Below are 8,382 nucleotides of genomic sequence, written 5' to 3' on the forward strand. Positions count from 1 at the left end.
TGTCATGAACCGCCCTGTTCAGATCTTGTAAGTTCAGGTCTGTGGCTTCCTCTATGGCTTCACTTTATTCAGTGACATACTGCCTCTGAATACATCGTGTTCATAAAGCACTCATGACTAATAGCCATTGATAGGCCCATATTCCATGGATTTGACTTAACCCCTTTTGAAGCCATCTTAAGCTAGTGGCCATCACCAGATCATGTGGCAGCAAAACTCACTGTAAACGGAAGGGCTGCAGCTCAGCAGTAAAGCACATGTTTTGCGGGCAAAAGGCATCTCCATGTAGGGCTGGGGAAGACCCTGAACTGAAACTGAGCTGCCAGTCGGTGTAGACAGTGGCATTCAATGCTACTCTTACTCAGAGAAGACCCATTGAAGTTAACTAACTTAGATGCATTAATTTCAATGGATTTAGTTGGATTCAACCCAGTGTATGCTGTAGCCACAATACTCTGTGAGATGGATAAACAGTACAATCAATGTTCCATTGGAAGATGTTCTTCCCTCTGCCTATCTGTCCTGACTCTCCTGCCAGATAATTTCATTTGATGAGCCTGAGTTCTAGTACTACGAGAGAGAGAGAAACTCTGCTCTTCCCACTTTTCACACACCTTGAATGATTGTATAGAGTTGAATCACCAGCATGGGGAGTCTATGGCCCGACAGAAGTTGTTCGGCTACAACTGCTATCATCTCTGACTTGGCTGTGCTGGATAGAGCTGATCGGAACTGTAGTCCCATCAAGGACGGCCCTACCACTTGGCAGAAAGAGGAGGGGTGAGAAGTGGGTGCCGCTGTGTGTGCCACACAACCAGCCCTGCACCCCCTAAACTAACCTGCTGGTCTCAGGTGCAGTGGAGGCCACAGCTCCATTATCAGTGTCAACGTAGGATGCAACTAACAGTTGGGTTTGCTTTTGTACATGGAACAGAAAGAGGCACAATCTTCTCCGTTGCCACAGGCAAGCACAATGTCTTGGACTGGCCCTGAATCCAATGACACTTGAAAGGCAACAGATTTCCCTTTGCTGCTGTGCAGAGAGGAACAATCATCTGAACCCACCGTGAATAGTAAGATTACAATGAGAAGGCCACATTAAAGAAATAACTTCTCCATCAAAACTTTTTGTGGCGTGGCATTTGCAGCACTGAGCGTGATGCACTTAACTTCAGGTGTCATGTAGAATTTTTCTGCTGAGATAACCTTCCTTTGGAATAGTCTATGGAGCTGAGAAAATAATTTTTGTGGATGACAAGGTATTCTTTTTTTCCCCTCTGGAAGGTATCTGCCACTAAGTACAGTGGGGATCTTTATCCTCCCCTGCCTGATTTGTGATTCCAAATGTCCTGGGGAGAAAAGAAAATCAGAGAGTATCAGAACCTCCCCAGTTCGCCTGAGCTTTTGAGAGATAAAATATAGTGCATTACCCTTCTGTATCACCTAAACCTCTTTTGTTCCCTTTTGAATAGGACGATTAAACAAAGGCCGACTAACTAAATTAAAGTATAAAATGAACACTGAGATACGGAGACCTTGCCAGGAAGAATGTTAATGAATGAAGTTCACTGAAGCCACGCTGGCTAAGTTTTCAATACTAATAGTTTTATGTCCAATCTTTAGATCACCGTGGGGTATTTTTCCTCTCTCTCTCTCTCTCTCTCTCTCTCTCTCTGTTCAGAAGTTTTTAAAAGTCTAAAAGTGGATGCATTTCCTTGCCTGGAGAATGAAGCAGATAATGTTCTGAATAATGTCTCTCTCTCTTAACAAATGGTGTCAGTCAACTCTCTCTTTAGGAAACAATCCTTTTTTAATGCAACGGAGGGGGTAGGGAGGCTTGGATCTGCTTGTCTTCTCCAAAGCATGAAGCAACTGTTCAGCCATGTGCTCTGCAAATCAAATGTCATAACTGCAGCCTGGCAGATGGATGTGAGGCAGAGGATTTAAAAGACCATTACGATTCTCCATTTGGTTCTTAACAGCCACTATTTTTCAGTAGTAGAATTTATAAACTGCTCTTCAACCTGAAAGTTCTCTCTGTCTACTGTCAGAGGCAGTATACCTCTGGACACCTGCTGCTGAAAATCACAAATGAGGAGAGGGCTATTGTATTCAAGTCCTGCTTGCAGGCTTCCCATTGGCGCATCTGGTTGACAACTGTGTGAACAGGATGCTGAACTATATGGGCTTTTGGCCTGATCAGCAGGACTCTTCTTAGTACAACAAATGCAGTCTAAAAGCCATTAAACGAAATCAACATCTTAAAACAATACTCCAGTAACACAGTACAGTAGGGCCCCGCTTTACAGCGCTTCGCTAATACAGCGGTCTCAATTAGACGCAATTAGACTAAAGCCCCACTCATATGGCACTTGTTCCACTTTTACAGCGGTTTTCAGGCATTCTATTCGATGAGTTCTGCTTTACAGCGGGGATCCGGAACATAACCCGCCGTATGAGTGGGGCCCTACTGTAATGCAGCAGTAATGGAGCTAAACCTTAAATCAGCCATCTCCAATAGAACTGGACAAAAAGGTACATCTTAACTAGATGCCTAACAGCTTTTAATTCGGAGGGGACAACCATATCTCCAGTGGGAGGGACTTCCACATCCAGGGGTGCCATAATGCAGAAGGCCCTGTTCCATGGTCATCCCATATGGCTCAGATGGTTATCTTGGTGGTAGTATTAGTTACAAATGCAATATATTTCTGCATTCATGGGGCTGCTCTGTCCTAGCCTGAACTGGCATAGTGAAATTGAGGTTCCTCCTGGGTTCTTCAGTCTTGAGACCTAAAAAAATTGCCTCTGCAAGTACATTTGTCTGTCATCTTGAATGGCTTTCCAGTAGGGTTGTTAGATCAGAAGCATTCCAAACCCTGAGATTTCAGGGGCAGGCCCTAGTGATATCATAGGGGCGGGCCTCCGTGATGTCACAGCAGTGGGCCTGAGTGATGTCATTAAGCATGATACATTAAGCATTGACCACAGTTGCTTTGCACATACAATTCAAACAAAAACATTTCTCTGATTGGAAATTAAGATAGAAATCTTAGCTAAAAGATGAAGCCTGAGTAGGGAACATTTAATCTAGCCAGCTTGCTTCTGGCAAAAAGGATTTAAGTGCTCTCAGGCCAGGCCAGTCACCAGAAGGCCACTGTAGGAAGAAAAGAGCCTAGTGTTGTGGAGATGTTAGATGGGAGCACTCAGAAGTAAAGATGGATGCCCCTGAAGGGCTGCAATTCTAAACACACTTACTAAGGGACTAAGCCACATTGAACTCAGTAGGACTTACTTCTGAGTAGATATGGTTTGGATTGTGCTATTGGTAAAGCTTGACTAGGGATCCTCTGAAAAGATATCCATATCCAAGTAGGATTGGCAACCCCCTGCCTGGAATGCCCTGCCCCTATCTTTTAACATGGCTGCTCCAAATTTCTTTACAGATTTGACCTTTCAATTCAGAAAGAGGTCAGAAAATTAGTAAGAGTAAGAAGATTTTCTACCCTTTTCTGTCTCCCCTGTGGGCTGCTATAAACTCACTTTGACAGCCAACCCAATTCCAGTAAATAATAATTGACACAGAGAAAACACACATGGTTTGGTCTACCTTCACAGGCAGTAGCTTGGGAACAAGAACAATTGCAGCCACATTTCCCAGTATGTGAATTCTCTTTTAGCAGTATTGGGCAAGAAACAAATCATCATGCAACCAACAAGGTGCATCATCAGTGGTTTAAAGAGCCTGAGCTGACCACATGGAACCACTGTTGTTGCTTCTTCAGATGTAAGGGAGTAAGTTCAGAAGTAAATGAAATGCAAACAGAAAAAGAAAAACAAAAGACAGTGATGATTTCCTAAATTCAATACCATACCAACCACAACAAGATTTCTGTGAGTAAGGCAGAAAACTCAGCATCCCACAACAAGGCAGGATTCCTAACCAAAAACCAAAACTAACAAAATCCTGGCAGCCAGTCAGCCAAGGTCACAAAAATCCCTATGCAGCATAACCTGACACGGAGACTGCAGTTAGTACAGAATGATGTGGCATGATTGCTGACATGAGTGAGACCCTATCAGCACATAATACCTCTGCTCTGAAATCTGCACTGGTTGCTGATTTGCTCCCAGGCCAAGTTCAAGGTGTGCTTTCCATGTAATGGGTTACACATAGTACTTGTTCTGCTCTTGTAAGAAACCAATCCTTTAGTGTGGCAGTATCTACACTTTGGAACTCCCTGCCTATTGATGCACCTGCTAAAAACATTTTTGTTTAGGCAAGCCTACCCCAGCATGTAGAACCTATTGTGTTTTTTATCTGTTTTTTCACTCATTGTTGGTTTTATTATTTTGAATGTTTTTAAATACCTGCCTTTAACTGCTTTTGCCAATAATTTTAATTATTATTAAAATAATTTCATTTTAATTCTTTCTGTAAACCGCTTTGAGATCTTTTACAATAAAGCGGTATATAAATGTTGTAAATAAAATACATAAATAAATTTTAGAGTCACTGTGGCCCTTGGGTCTCTTTCCTCTTTTAGGCACAAAGGAATTTGCCTTGTACCGAGTCAGGCCATTTGGTACCATCTAGCTCAGTACTGATGATATGGACTAGCACTGGCTCTCCAGGATTCCAGGCAACAGTCTCTTCCAGAGATTGAATTTTGGACCTTTGCATGCAAGCATATGCCCTATCACTGAGTTACAACCTTTCCCTTGTTTAAAAATGTCTTTTAAAATTGTTATTTTCAATTCACTAATGAATGCACATCATACCTAGGGCAGATCTACACCATTAATTTAATAATAATATAATAATAATAATATTTAATTTGTTTAATTTAAAGCACATTCAACACACATTTGAAGCACATGAATCACACCACAGAATCATTGGAGCTGTAGTTTGTTAAAGGTGGTGAGAACTATAACTGAGAGGGGGAAACTACAGTTCCCAAGAGTCTTTAGGGGAAGTCACGTGCTTTAAATGAGAGTTGGATGTGCTTTAAAAGTATTGTGTGGATTTACTTAATAAACTTTGCCTGCATGTAAATTATTTTGATTTTTTTTAATGGAAACAAGCTATTAAGTATACTGGGTGACCATGGGCTGCTCACCACCTCTCAGTCTAATCTGCCCTTCAGGATGAAAAAAACAGAGGGGAGCCATGACCACCCCAAGGAAGAAGGGCACACTTAAAATGTAGAGGAAATAATGTACAACCATAGTGTGAAATCAGATAGTTATCATGACATAGTATGAAGAAATATATCGGCATGCATGTCAAAGATGTTATTTACACAACTCTGTAAAGATATTTATAGTGCAATCCTATTTTTTTTTTACTCAGAATCAAGTCCCAATGTATTCAATGTAGCTTACTCAAACAGGGAAGCGTGCACAGAACTGCAACCACAAGTGATAAGGAACTTTACTCACGCAACCCAAAATTCAGAATCATGCCTCTTTAAGCTGTTTTGCAACTGTTTATACTTGTTTTTATGATTACTGGATTTTTAAGGGAATTATTTCTTATTATGAGCTGCCTTGGTTTCCAGTTGGCAACCCTACCTCACAGGGTTGTTGGAAAGACTCCATAAATACACACACTCCGGAGATGTAAAAATGCATACACCCCATATAATATATTGTCAAAACCAGTTGGTCATTGCAGAACTTTTTTTTTTAATCAGTATTCGTTTTACTACATATTAAAAGCAGTGATACCTAAGTAAGCCCTGCATAATTGCTTTAAAAATAGGGTTGGAGGGGGAGAGAAAGATTTACAACACAAACAATTATTTGCTGTGTTCACTCAAAAGTCCCATTAATTTACAGCACAATCCTAACCACGTCTACTCAAAAGGAAGTCCTATTGAATTCAGTGGGGTTTACTCTGGGTATGTGGGATTAGCATTGCAGCTTTAGTCCCAGAAAAGCAAGTATTGGATTAAAGCTTCATATTGGGAAGGCTTTCAAAACACTGCCCTTTTCAATAACCCAGGAAGATTTAAACTTGTTTCAACTCCTGCACACAAGAGAGAAAAAGATTAAAAGCTATATACTTACTCAGTTTATGAGATTTTCAGATAAGCAGGAAAAAACAACAGTTTTCTGGACTTGAGATGGGTTGTTGTTATTGTCTTGTCAATCACAACCCTGACTGCGCTTATTGGCTACAAACCTGAAAGTGTGGGGTTGGAGCAGCCAGCTACCAGCTCATTTAACAGAAGTTGGGGGGTGGCTGATGTTTTTTTTTTTTTTTTCAATAATTTTTATTCAGATTTTCATAAAACATACAAGACAAAATCATAAAACATTCAAAGACAAAAAACAAAATCAAAAATAGTTAAACAAAAAGAAAAAAAGAAAAAAAAAAAACAAAAATAAAAAATAAAGAGTAAAATATTGACTTCCCATTTGTCAAAGATCAAATCAGTTATAAGTCTATAATATATAACAATCCTGTCTCTTAAGTCATATTATAAAATCACTTTCCTCCAGTAGTTATCTTACTTAATCATCAAATCTCATAAACATTACTTTATTCTTTCCACAAAAAGTCAAAGAGAGGTTTCAATTCTTTAAGAAATATATCTATCAATTTTTTTTTTCCAGATAAGCATATCGATTAATCCATCTCATTACTAATTATGATAATCTTATTGTCATAACCATAGTCAAAATAAACATTTCAATTAATCCATCACATCAGAATCTGTTAGGTTCAATAATTTCAGTAGCCATTGTTCTATTATCTCTATTAGTTCCATTTTCCATCTTCCATCTTCAGTAGTCTTGTTAAGTCCAGTAATTTCAATATCCAATCTTCCATTATCAGTATTCCATAATAATCTTGCTGTCAAAGCCATAGTCATATAGTAAGAGTCTGATGGGGATTACCTCTATCCCAAATATTTTCTTGCCATCCATTCTGAATAGGTTGCTGAAATACTGCTGTAAAATCATATCTCTGTTCTTTTTTTCAAAATACACTGGGTCATCTCTTAAAAGTTTTTCCATTGTCACATGGCTGCAGTTAATTCCATAGATTTTCTCTATATTGGGCTCCATCACATCATTCCAGTCCAGAAGATTATCCATGCCATTGATAACTTTATCTCTAGAATCTTCATTCATTTCTTCAGAGATAACATTGAGTTCCAAACAATAGATTTTATTTCTAAAGTCCATAGACTCCAAATCTTGTTCCTGTTCCACGTTGGTTCCAATCTCCGGGATCTCCTCTCTCACAGGGACCCCTATTCCAGTCTCCAGGGTCACCTCTCTCACAGGGACCCCTGTTCCAATCTCCGGGGTCTCCTCTCTCACAGGGACCCCTTCCAGGGTCACCTCTCTCACAGGGACCCTTATATCTTTAATCTCCTGCTTCATTTTACTCAATTCAATTTTCATTATCTCAATCTCATCCATTATTTTCTGAAACATAGTTATTTCCAGATTTTCAGCCACTTTCTTAATTGCCATTTTAAAAGAAAAATATAGGAAAACCACTTCTTATTTCAGCAACAATTGGGTTAATACTCCAAACTTGGTGACATCACAGTATAAACAGAGCAGACAGCCTTATCTCTCCAATAGTTAAGTAAACAAAATGCAGTTCCCAGGATCGAAACAATTAATGGCAATCGTCAAGAAACAGATTCGTCAAAATAAAATAGACCAAAAAGAAAGTAGTCTCAAAACAGTATAATATTTTTCAAAATAAAAATCTGGAATAGAAATCCCTCTTCTGTGTATATCTTTAGAATGCAAATCCAGGACAGCTTTTTGCAACAAAAACAGAGATAAGCTATTAATTAGTGCGTAGCAGAGAGAAGTTACGGCTCCCCAGTGAGATGTCAAAAACCGATCAATCTGGCAAATCTCTTTTAAACAGCAACAATTTAAGTCAAGTAAAAGAAAAATATAGAAAGAAGGGTGCTTGCCTGTTAGTGCGTTCTCTCTTAGAAGATAAGATGAACGTTCGCTTTAACAGATAGAGCTTGCTGTTGAAAATCCGTCCCACTTTCGTCGGCTGGACCTCGTCCCATAAATTAATGAGATCTGGTCGTCCCAACAAAAATAGGCTTTGAGGTTAATCTCTTCGTTTCTCCCTACCCGGGAGAAGTTTAATCAGTCAAAAAAAAAAGAAAAAACTGACTGATATATCTGAATAAGCTTCTTTTGAGGCAGGAGCCCGTCTCAAAAGCAGGCACAGGCTAAGTCACCCTTCCCGGAAGTCGGGGGTGGCTGATGTTTTGATGTATATCTCTTGAACCAGAGCACCTAGAAACTTAATCTTTTAGAAATGAAATCGCAGTGTCTGGAGATTAAGTGGGTAACCTGAAGAGGACCCCAAAACTCCAGAATGTC

Source organism: Rhineura floridana, chromosome 8 (assembly GCF_030035675.1).
Source record: "Rhineura floridana isolate rRhiFlo1 chromosome 8, rRhiFlo1.hap2, whole genome shotgun sequence".
NCBI classification, from domain to species: Eukaryota; Metazoa; Chordata; class Lepidosauria; order Squamata; family Rhineuridae; genus Rhineura; species Rhineura floridana.